This window comes from Ailuropoda melanoleuca, unplaced genomic scaffold (genome assembly GCF_002007445.2).
Source record: "Ailuropoda melanoleuca isolate Jingjing unplaced genomic scaffold, ASM200744v2 unplaced-scaffold11384, whole genome shotgun sequence".
NCBI lineage: Eukaryota > Metazoa > Chordata > Mammalia > Carnivora > Ursidae > Ailuropoda > Ailuropoda melanoleuca.
This window is the reverse complement of record NW_023179820.1, coordinates 2,282,424-2,295,637: the sequence shown is the minus strand read 5'-3', so window position 1 is coordinate 2,295,637 and position 13,214 is coordinate 2,282,424.

Here is a 13,214-nt window from a genome sequence, read left to right as displayed (position 1 = left end):
CCTCCTAACCACTGGCAGTTTGGCATTAATCTGGTTCAAAGTGATTTTTGCTCAAACTCTTAAAATTTTAATATGCCTTAGTTTATCTTTTAACACTACCCGACCATGTCATTTATATCCAATTGGAATGAATTTGACCAAGACTTCCCTGATGGTCTTAGGGTATATTCTGTTCTCTTCCAGCTCTCACCATTAAGAGATCACTGTTCTAAAGGAATGATTTGGTATAATATTCACTACCTAGAAGGTTTGAAAGCAGGGTGCTCTCAGGGTGATTTAGAAGAATGTTACTTAAGCGTCTGCCTTTGGCTCAGGTCATGATCCCAGGGTCCTGGGTTTGAGCCCCACATCAGGCTTTTTGCTCAGCAGGGAGACTGCTTCTCCCTCTCCCTCTGCCTGCTGCTCTGCCTGCTTGTGCTCTCTCTCTCTCTGTCAAATAAATAAATAAAATCTTAAAAAAGAAGAATGTTACTTTAATAATGCACTTAATAATAGGCTATATTCAAATATGACACACTTCATGGCTACTTTGGAAAAAGTCAATCTTGAAGGAAAGCATGTGTGGTTAAGCAGTTATTTTTCCATCAACCAGGATAACAAAACCCACCAAGAATTAGAAATAATGACACCCTAAAATCATTAGATTTCTATACAAATGAGAGATTTGCATAAATCTCATTTGGTACTAAATAAGCAACAGAGTATTGATGCTGCTCTCTTGGGACAGAAAGGATTCAGATAAAAAATTGCTTTACCCATGTGAAACCATCAGGAGACCAGTTTGCATTTGCTAAATACAACTTTAAAAAATTGCCACATTCAACATTCATAAAGTAACAAAACTCTATTTGCATGCCAAATTGTCACTGGTGTTTCTTACCTTTCATTAGCAAATGAGTACAATTAGAAGCAGGTGGGATGGGAAAACAAGCATTGGGTTTATGTGCATACTACCTCCAGGGAGATGTGCAAATACATTATTTCAAAGGTAAGAATCCCATTATGAGCTTATTTTTAGTTGGTGCCACTGTACTTTGCAAGGAAAGATGCACATTATGGGAACCATTTCACAGCCTCATCAGAAATGTATACATGAAGAATGCTTATGTCTGTGCCTTCCTCTTTCTGATATACATCAACTCATTGGATGGCACCAGCTACTCATACATTATTATTGTGATATCCCAGTCTTTCTTACTGTACCACAGATAAGCATTTGCAATTTTTGCATGTTAACAGACTATTTGAAATATAATCTCTATACTGGCTAGTCTTCTGGGTCACAAAATTGAAGTGACCTAAGGAGAAAGAAGAAGAAAATGTGGAAGGATTTTCCAGTTTACAGTTTATAGCTGGAGCTCTGTTGATATCTCTGGTACCTGGGTGCAATGGGGAACTCAGGGAAGCTGCTGTCATGTATGATGGAGAAAACAAACCATAAAAGAATGCCCCCATATTTGATATAGGTCAGAGATTTATAACTACATCTTCTTTTAAAATAAATGCACTGAAGTCTATGTTTTAATCTCAAAGACTTTGAGAGCTATGTATCAAAATGTAAAATATTTAGAAAATTATTGTGCAAAATTCCATTCCTCACCTGCACTACGTTGTTTGATGTCTCTGAATTTCTCTCCCAGTTGTAAAGATGAGGAAACTGAGACCTTAGCTGTTAAATGTGGTTTCTCAAGATCACTTAGATAGATAATAAAAGTGTTTGTCCCCTTTTGAGACTAAAGAGGGTGTGACGGAGACTTCTTTAAGTCTACACAAAATAAGGGATGTAATGTAAAAATTAGGTCAACGTGTAAAAAGACTGATGTCAGGCAGATTCCAACAACAACAATAAAAGACCTTCTGGAAGCATAGGAAGATAATCTCCAGGAAAGGGGCACCGATTGGACGTAAAGACATGAGAGCCATCTCATTTATTAGCCAAGATAAAACTACCTGGTTTCTCACTCACTTATTGTCCAAGAGGTGTTATTTTATAATAGAATATATTATAGGCCTAATTACTTCCACTTGCAATACTATCCATAACTTGGAAAACCACCCACCTTTGTTACTTACCTGCCCATTATGATTTCTGTTTTGGCAAAAATTGGAGATACCGATTTTCAAGATGCAGTTCTGAAAACCTAACTCCCAGTCTTGAGACAAGATCTCCTAAGGGGTTTTTAATAGAAATAGTAAATTATTCTTTGATTCAAAATGCTGATTATTGTTGTTGATAAAGAGAAAGACATTAATACTTATAACTGCCACCCATGTTGATTCTGCATGGTGGCTATAATCCTCTGATACCTCCTTCCATCTGTAAGGCATGCTTTCCATTACTTAGTATGTATGAACTACAATAGAGTTTAATTTCCAGAGAAAATTATTTTTTATTACAAAAGCTCAATTTTCTGTCTACACAAGTGGAAGTGGACAAGGAGAAACATGTGTGGCCAACAATAGACCTAATTGTGGCTTTCCTAGGGAAACTAAAATGTAACTACAATATGACTACATTTATAAAGTCTCTCAAATCACTTTAAATAGAACAAAATTAAATGATTTAAGAGGCTTATATTTAAGCAAATCTTAGATAACTTTAAAAGATAAGCACAACCTTATATCTGTGGTACTGTCCCTTATTTTTAAAAACAAATATTTGGCTAATAAAAATACATGAGATAAGTAGATAGACAGTAAGATGTCACTTAAAGAGCATGTGAGCATGGCGTTTGGTGCTAGAACACATGAAATTCAGATCTGATTTTACCACTCAATAGTTGAATTTCTTAATATCCATAAATTTTAATATCCACTTCTGGAATATGGTAATAATTATGTCATTGCTCGAACTGGAAATTTTTTCTTAATTACTGGTTGACATGATAAATGAAAATGTAATTTATACATCGATAGTTCAATATATTTTTTAAATGTACTGTTTAATAATGTTATATTTTTTAAAGTACTGCAAACTGACTCAAAAGGGTTTTAAAAATAAACAAAGGAATGTACTTTTCTGATTACTTTATGGCTATTTGAGAACATTTTCTTGATAAGCCTTTGTAATTAAAATCACTGACTCATTTCTTTGCCACTGAGACACGATTTCAAGCTGCCAATATGCTGTGCTGCTTCTTACTGACTTTTAGATATGAAGTCAATATCCTGTCTATCACATTCCTGTATACCTTGTTACATAGCTGCTACTGCATTCACTACTTAAATTCCTTTCACAAATAAGCCACAGCCAGAAGGTTAAATTCCCTTGAGTAGCAGCAACCATTAAGGCACAGAGAATGCACATGGAGTCTGAGGGGGTAGATCAGGACACCTTCAGCCAAAGCACTCACTGTACACCATGTCACGTGGAAGTCCTGAGAGTCCTCTCTATTAACCAGTGTTCCTTATCACTGACATGAAGATATCAAGATCTGATCATTTTATGTCTGAAATATCCTTAAGATATACCCTTTTCTCTCCATTCATATCACCTAAATTCAGGTCCTTATCCCTTCTCTCTTGGGTTACTTATTGGGAGTTATTACCTCCAATCTTGCTTCTTACCAAACCAGTCTTACCATGCTACCAATTTGTAGTAAAAAAGCATGCTGATTAAGTCACTGCCTTGTTTAAAATTTTTTAATTTTATTCTATTCTCTTAGAGAAAATCTGAACTCATTAGCACTAAATAAGACCTTTAGAATGTCTGCTTCCTTTCCCTTGCCTCCCCAGATACTCTTCCCTCTGCACCTTGGCTATGCCGCCTACATAGACATTCTCCCTTCTTTACCTGAACGTCTCATTCTTTTTAAAATTTTTGTTAAGTTCTAAATGAAGAAACAAACAGAAAGCAGAATCAGAACTATAAATACAGAGAACAAACTGGTAGTTGCCAGAGGGGAAGGGGTTGAGGGGATGGGCAAAATAAGTGAAGGAGAATGGGAGATACAGACTTCCAGTTATGGAATGAATAATTCCTGGGGATGAAAGGTACAGCATAAATAATATAATCAATGATATTATAATAGCATTATATGGTATCATATGGTAGCTACACTTGTGGTGAACATACATAACATATACAGAAGTTGAATCACTATGCTGTATACCTGAAACTAATGTAATATTGTGTCAACTCTATCCAAATAAAAACTGTTTTTTTTAAAAGGTTATTTCTAAAAAATGTTTTACCAGAATATGAATTACATAGAGTGCAATCAACCCATTTAAAGTATACAAGTCAATGGATTATACTATATTCATGGACTTCTGTAGTCATCACCACAGACAATTTTAGAATATTTTCACCACTTCAAAAGAAGCCCTATATCCTTTTGTTATCATCTTCCCCACAGCACCCAATCCCTCTTTTCCCCTCCAGCCCTAAGTGTTCATTAATTTACTTTATGTCTCCACAGATTTGCCTGTCCCAGCTATTCCATATAAATGGAACAAACTTACTTCTGTGACTGTCTTCTTTCACTTGGTATGATATTACTGGTCAGTGATGCAGCATTGCATTAATATTGGTTCTATATTCCTTTTCGTGGCTAAGTAATAGTCCATTGTGTGAATACTTTATGTTCTGAGGAGTCAATGAACATTTGACTAGTTTCTACCTTTTGGCTCTTATTAATAATCCTGCTGTAAAACCTTCATGTTCAAGTTTTTGTGTGAACATATATTTTCATTTCTTGTATATGTACTTGGGAATAGAATTTCTGAGTCACATGGTAACTCTATGTTTAATCATTTGAGAAATTGCCAGACTGTTTTCCAAGGAGGACGCATCATTTTAAAATCCCACTACCAGCATAAAAGTGTTCAATTTTCCCACATCCTTGCCATTATCTATTATTATCTGATTTTTTATTCTAGTTATCCTAGTGCATGAGAAGTAATATCTAAGTAGTTTTGATTTTCATTTCCTGAAGATTAACGATATCAAGGATCTTTTCATGTGATTATTGGTCATTTGTAGATCTTTCTCAGATAAGTCTGTTCAGATACTTTGTCTACATTTAAATTTTGTTGTCTTATTGAGTTGTAAGGATTATTTACATATTCTACACTCAAGTCCCTTTTCAGATATATGATTTGCACATTTTATAATGTGCTTTTTTACTTTGCTGATAGCACCCTTTGAAGCATGAAAGTGTTTAATTTTGATGAAACCAAATTTATCTATTTTTGTTGTTGTTCCTATGCTTGCTGTCATATTTAAGAATCTTTTGACAAATCTGAGATCAAGAATATTTAGCCTTATTTTTTTTTTCTAAGAGTTTATAGTTTCAGTCTTGGATCACTTTCAGATACTTTTGTGTATTGTGTGAAGTTAGCATTCATTCATGTTTATGTCTACTTGTCCCAGCACCATTGCTGAAAGACTAGTTGTTCTCTATAGAATGGTCTTGGTAGCCTTGTAAAAAATCAACAAATACATCCTTTTATTTATGGAATCTCAACTCTATTCCATTGATTGTATGTCTATTCTTGTACCAATACCACACTGTCTTGATTACTGTTGTTTTACAGTAAAATTTGAAACTGGGGACTCCACATCCTCCTATTTTATTCTTTTTATTCAAGATTGATTTGGCTATTTTGTACCCCTTGCAATTTCATATGAATTTTGTCATCCATTTTCAATTTCTACAAAAAAGTTAGCTGGAATTTTAACATGTATTGCACTGAATCTGTACATTTATTTGGGGATATTGCCATCTTATATTATGGTTTCTGTTCCCTGAAGGTGAGATTTTTTTTCCATGTAATTTGATCTTTAGTACTATTAGCAATGTTTTGATGTTCTCAGTGCATATGTTTTCACTCCCTTAGTTAAATTTCTTTCTTTAAAAAAAAAAGATTTTATTTATTTATTTAAAAGAGAGAGAGTGAGAGAGAGAGAGAGCACAAGCTGGGAGAGAGGCAGAGGGAGAAGCAGACTCTCCGCTGAGCAGGGAGACCGACTCAGGGCTGAATCCCAGGACCCTGGGATCATGACCTGAGCTGAAGGCAGACGCTTAACTGGATGAGCCACCCAGGTGCCCCTTAAATTTTTAATAAGTGTTTTATTCTTTTTAATGCTACTGTACATAGTATTATACAGTGAATAAGATTTCAAGACTTTATTGCATGTGCTTATAAAAACAATCTATTATTCATGTTGATTGTGTATCCTAAAAACTTGCAGGGCTTGTTTATTAGTTTTAATTTTTTTAAAATTTTTATGTATTTATTTTAGAGAGAGAGAATGTGAGAACAAGTGGGGGGAAGGGCAGAAGGAGAGGGAGAATTCTCAAGTGGACTCCCTGCTGAACGTGGAGCCTGATGTGGGGACCATCCCAGGACCCTGAGATTATGACTTGAGCCAAAATCAAGAGTCGGCTCTCAACTGCCTGAGCCACCCAAGTGGCCCAGTTTTAATTGTTTTTTTTAGTATATGCAAGTTCATGTCATCTGCAAACAGAGACATGTTTCTTCCTTTCCAAAATAAATTCTTTTTATTTCTTTCTCTTACCTAATACTCTGGAGAGAAACTACTGTAAAGTATTGAGAAAAGTGAATAGAGTGGACAACTTTGTCTTATTCCTGAAGTTAGCGGGAAGCATCTTGTCTTTCACAATTAAATATATGATGCTAGCTTAGGGCTTTCATAGATAGCCTTCATCAGGTTGAAGGTGTTTCCCTCTACAGGCATATTTGGGGATATTGTGGGTTCAGTTCCAGACTGCTGCAATAAAGTAGATATTTGCAATCAGGTGAGTCAAATAAATTTTTTGGTTTTCCAGTGCTTATAAAAGTTATGTTTACACTATACTGTGGATAATTAAGTATGCAATAATATTATGTCTTTAAAAGCAATATGCATTCCTAAGGGTGCCTGGGTGGCTCAGCTTGTTAAGCATCTGAGTCTTGATTTTGGCTCAGGTCATGATTTCAAGGTTATGAGATTGAGCCCTGGGGTGGGCTCTGCACTTTGCACAGAGTCTGCTTAAGATTGTCTCCCTCTCCCTCTGCCTCCCTGGCTCTGCCACCAGAGCAGCTATTAGTCTTTCTGTCACACTCCAGAAATCCAGTACAGCTGTCAGACCCATGTTCTGTGTCTCCTAGCTGTGGAGAACACATTTCAGAGCTGTCCAACAGGCCCCATAGAAGCTCTTGCAAGTTAAGGTTTAGAAAAGAACCTTCTTACATCCCTCCTTCAAACTGGGCATTTGTCTGTGTGTATGTATCAATTGATGGATGAATGAATAGACAGATGACAGATAAATAGGTGGATAGAATGGATGACATCTACTTAAATGGGATCATACCACTTTTAATAAAATGTATTAAATTTAATTTCACTTGAATTTAACAGAAGGAAAGTTGTGAACATTGACTCAGTGTTCTTTCTTCACAGGAGATATTATTTCTTAAACTATCCTTCTAAGGATAAGAAAAAACACTGAAGAAAAGTTTTCAGTCATATGTGTTTTTTTTCTTACATGCTTCAATTTTAGACATAATTAACTAATGAAATAACATGTTCTCCCATATCCCTTCTCCCAACTCCTTGATTTTTCTTATTTATTTTATTGTTTTATACTGTTTGGGTTTATATCATTTACTTTGTATTCTGTAACCATGATTCTAATAAGTTTTAGTATGAGATCTTTGTTTAAATGGATTTAATGTATTTCACATTAAAAACAAGCAAACAATGTACATTCCTTATTTAAAAAAATACTTTATTGCTAAAGATGCTAACCACCATCTCAGCTTTTAGCAAGTCATAATCTTTTTTTCTGGTGGAGGGTCTTGCCTCAGTGTTGATGGCTGCTGCTGATCAAGGTGGTGGTTGCTGAAGGTTGGTGTGACTATAATTTCTTAAAATAAGACAACAACAAAATTTGCTGATAATTGACTTCTTTTCACAAATGATTTCTCTGTAGCATGCTATATTGTTTAATAGCATTTTATCCACAGTAGAGCTTCTCTCAAAATTGGAGTCAATCCTTTCAAACCCCACCACTCCTTTATCAGTTAAGTTCATGTCATACTCTAAATACTTTTTATCATTTCAACAGTCTTCACAGCATCTTCACCAGGAGCAGATTCCATCTCAAGAAACCACTTTCTTTGCTCAACTATAAGAAGCAGCTCCTTATCTGTTCAAGTTTGTCATGAGATTGCAGCAATTCAGTCACACCTTCAGGTTTCACTTCTGATTCTAGGTCTCTTGCTATTTCCACCATATCTGCAGTCTGAACACATACAACATTTACCAATTAAATTTGCTGTCTTATATGGATTTTGTTTGTGGCACTCTAAAACAATTGCAATAATAACATCTAAGATCACTGATCACCATAACAAATGTAATAATAATTAAAAAGTTTGAAATATTGTGAGAATTACCAAAATGTGACATAGAGGCACAAAGTGAGCAAATGCTTTTAGAAAAATGAAGCCAATAAATTTGCTTCATGCATTGTTGCCACAAACCTTTAATTTGCCTTTAATTTGTTAAAAAAAGCACAATATCTGCAAAGCAAGCTAGAACAAAGAATAATAAACAATAAAAACAAAAAATAATAAACAATAATAAACAAAGTATCTCTTTTTTCTGATTTTACTAATTTGAGACTTCTTTCTTTCGTTTTTGGTCAATCAAGCTAAAGATTTGTAAATTTTGCTCCTCTCAAAGAGTCAGTTTTGTTTCATTGATTTTCTCTATTGTTTTTCTATTCTCTATTTAACTAATGTCCACCCTAATCTTTAGTATTTCTCTTCTTTAGTTGGCTTTAGTTTTTCTTTCTCCAGGACCTTAAGGTGAAAGTTTAGGTTATTGATATAAGATGTTTATTCTTTCTTAATATAAGCATTTAGGTATAAATTTCCTTCTAAGCACTGCTTTAGCAGCATCCCATATGTTTTTGTGTGTTTTGATATGTTGTGTCTTCATTTTCATTATCTCAATATTTACTAATTTTCTTTTGATTTTGTATTTGGCCCACTTGTTGTTTATCTATGATTTATAACAGATTTTTGGTTGAGTGTGTCCTTGTGATTCTCTGTGTATAAAATCATGTAATCTGTAAACAGAGATAATTTTGTTTCTTTCTTTCTGATTCTCATACCTCTTTTTTCTCTCTTCTTTTCCTCCTCCCTCTTCCTCTTCCTCCTCTTCCTCTTCTTCCTTTTTTTCCCCCTTTTCTCCTCCTCTTTCCCCTCCTTCTTCGTCTCCCTTTTTTTCTTCTTCACCTTCTCCTTTGCCTGATTGCTCTAGTTAGGACTTCTAGTATGAATAGGAGTGATGATAGTGGGCATCCTTGTCACCTTTCTGATCTTAGAGGAAACGCTTTCAACCTTTCACCATTGGGTATAATGCAGGCTGTGGGTTTGTCATACAATGCCTTTATTATGTTGAGATGTATCCCTTCTGTGCTTAATTTGTTAAGAGCTTTTACCATGAATGGATGTTGAATTTTATCAAATGCTTTTCTTTGCATCTATTGAAATGATCATATGGTTCTTTCTTTCATTTTATTAATGTGGTGTATCATGTTGATTGATTTGAGTATATTGAACCATCCTTGCATCTCAGGGATAAATCTTACTTCACGGTGAACTATCCTTTTAATGTGCTGCTGAATTTGGTTTGCTAGTATTTTTTCCAGTTTACCTGGATTTCGTTGATTTCTAGTTTCATGCCATTGTGGCTTGAGAAGATACTTAGTATGATTTTAATCTTAAATTTGCTAAGACTTGTTTTGTGGACAAACTATGGTCTACCCTAGAGAATGCTGCATGTGCACTTGAATGGTATGTGCAATCTGCTGCTGTTGGATAGAATGTTTTTTTATCTTTGCTAGTGTCCAGTTGTTCCACAGTGCTGTCCAATCTTCTGTTTCTTTATTGATTCTCTGCCTGGGTGATCTATTTATTGTTGAGAGTAGAATATTAAGTCCTCAACTGTTACTGTATTACTGTTTAATCTCTTTATAGCTCTGTTATTTTTTGCTTTATATGTTTAGATGCCTTGATTTTGGCTCATAAATATTTGTAATGTCTTCTTGATGCATTGACACCTTTATCACTATATAATAACCTTCTTTGTCTCTTTTTATTGTTTTTAGTTGAAATTGTATTTTGTCTAAGTATAGCTATCCCTGCATTTTTCCCCGAAGTTACCATTTTCTTGAAATGTCTTTTTCCATTTCTTTACTCTCAGTCTATTCATATCTTTAAGCCAAAAGTGAGTCTCTTATAGGCAGCATATTGTTAGATCATTTTTTTACCCACTTAGCCATTTTATGTCTTTTAATTAGATAATTTAATCCATTTACATTTAAAACATTATTGATAGTAAGGACTTACTATTACCACTTTGTTCGTTGTTTTCTGGTTGTCATAGATTCGTTGTTCTTTGGTTTCCTTTTTGTTTTGTTTTATTTTGTTTTTGAGAGAGAAAGAGAGTGGGGGGGGGAGCCAGGGAGAGAGGGACAGACAGAGAGAAACCTAAGCAGGCTCCACTCCCAGTGCAGAGCTTGATGTGGGGCTTGAGCCCATGATCCTGAGACCATGACCTGAGCTGAAATCAAGAGTTGGATGCCCAACCAACTGAACCACCTAGGTGTCTCATTGTTCTTTGCTTTCTAACCTATTGTCTTTTTTAGTATTTTGATGTCTTTGGTATCATTATGCTATGGCTTCTTCATAATGTTCTTTTGCTCTCCCAGGCAGATTTGTGGAGGTAGGAAAAGGGGCATTGCGACTGAAGTAGTAGATATCCCCAGATGATCCTGAGCTAGAACTAGAAGGAACCAGGCTGGGAGGCCCCATGGGTGTTACCAACTTCACACCTGCAGTGACAGTCCCTTGTACAGGCTGCCTGCTCCACATCATTGGCCCAGAGCCCTGGAGCCCACCCTGCCACTGCGTGTTTAGGTTTCAGTCCTGGCCTTCTCATTTTGTTTGGGTGTCTCCACTGGTCTTATTTATACCAAAAGGAAATCTTCTTCATTAAAGTCCCTATTTCTCGTACCTTGGCTTTCTGGTCCCTGTTGCTGCCTGTCCTCCGCCACAGCAGAGGAGGGGACCTCCCAGCCAGAAATGTCCCACACCCATCCCCACCCTCCAGGACTGTCCTGCCTGGGCCCCAGCCTGGGCAGGGCACACTCTCGGCTGCCCAGTGGTCTGGGCCAGGCCCCACCCCTTCACCCCGTGGTGGTGGCAGCCAGGCAACTTCCACTTTCACCTGCTGCTGCTGTTGAATCCTTTTGCTACAGGATTTTCCCTTGTGGTTACTATGAGATTTACATAAAATATTTTAAACTTATATCATCTTACTTCATATTGACAGCAATGTAACTTTAACAAATTCATAAACTTTATAATTTTACCTCTTTTCTTCCTCACATTTTAGTTTTGGGTATCACTTTTTTTTTTAAGGGAGCAAGTGAGAGAGTGTGCGAGCAGGCAGAGGGGCAGAGGAAGGGGTAGAGAGAGAGAATCCAATGTAGAGCTTGATCCCATGACCCTGAGATCATAGCCTGAACCAAAATCAAGAGTCAGACACAACCAACTGAGCCACGTAGGCGCCCTGACATGTTTTTTATTTTATTTTATTTTGTGTTTTTTGGGGGGTTTTTTGTTGTTGTTGTTTTTAATATCATGTAACTAATAGATTATTGCAGTTATGGTTATTTTTGCTGCATTATATATTTTTTTAACTTTTCAACTACTTTGTTAAATGAATTATGTGCCACTATTATCATATTGAAAAATCTAATATGACTATATATTTACCATTACCAGTGAGATTACCTTTCTATGATTTTATAATGTTAATTAGCATTTATAATGTTAATTAGCATCCTTTCACTTCTATTTAAAAAATTTCCCTTAGCATTTCTTTTTTCTTTTTTTTTTTTTTTAAGATTTTATTTATTCATTTGACAGAGATAGAAACAGCCAGCGAGAGAGGGAACACAAGCAGGGGGAGTGGGAGAGGAAGAAGCAGGCTCCCAGCAGAGGAGCCTGTTGTGGGGCTCGATCCCAGAATGCCAGAATCACGCCCTGAGCTGAAGGCAGACACTTAACGACTGAGCCACCCAGGCACCCCTCCCTTAGCATTTCTTGTACAGATAGTCTGGTGCCAATAAACTCCCTCAAATTTTGTTTGTTTGGGATTTCCCTTCCTCATTTCTGAAGGACATCTTAACTGTGTATAAATTTTTTTCAGCTATTTTCTTTCATTTTGAGTATGTCTTTCATTCTCTCCTAGTCTGAAAAGTTTCTATTGAGAACTGCCAATATTCTCATGGGTTTCCCTTTCATGTAACTCCTTTTTTTCTCTTGCTGCTCTTAAAATTCTTTCTTTGTCTTTGACTTTTGGCAATTTAAGTGTATTGTATGTTAGTGTTGCTGTATTCATTCAACCTTAAATAGGTTAGATCTTATGGATTTGGATGTCTATTTCTCTCCCCAGGCTTTGGATGTTTTCAGCTGTTATGGCTTTATTTTTTTTTTAAGATTTTATTTATTTATTTGACAGAGAGACAGCCAGTGAGAGAGGGAACACAAGCACGGGGAGTGGGAGAGGAAGAAGCAGGCTCCCGGTGGAGCAGGGAGCCCAATGCGGGGCTCAACCCTGGACCCTGGGATCACACCCTGAGCTGAAGGCAGATGCTTAACTACTGAGCCATCCAGGCGCCCCAGCTGTTATGGCTTTAAATACGCTCTGTCATTTTCTCTTTTTCTACTTCTTTTGAAATTCACATAATCTCTATACCTGTGCATAGCAATTATTTCATTATGTCCCATAATTCCCATATGCATTCTTCACTCTTCTTTCTTTTTTCTTTTTACTCCTACGAATTGGTAATTTCCAATGTCTTCTGCTCCAGATCACTGGTTCTTTCTTCTGCATGGTAGAATCTACTTTTGATATTCTATTGAGTTATTCATTCCAGTTAATTTTTTTTTAACTCTAGGATTTCTGGGTTTTTGTGGTTTTTTGTTTTTGTTTTTGTTTTGGATAGTTGCTATTTCCTTGTCAAACTTCTTGTTTTGTTCATGCATCATTTGCCTAATTTTACTTAGTTATCTGTGCTTTCTTTGTAGCTCACTAAACTTTCTTAAGGGGCTTATCCTGAATTCTTTGTCTGACAATTCATAGATCTCTATTTCTTGGGGTCGGTTATTGGAACTTTATTAATTTC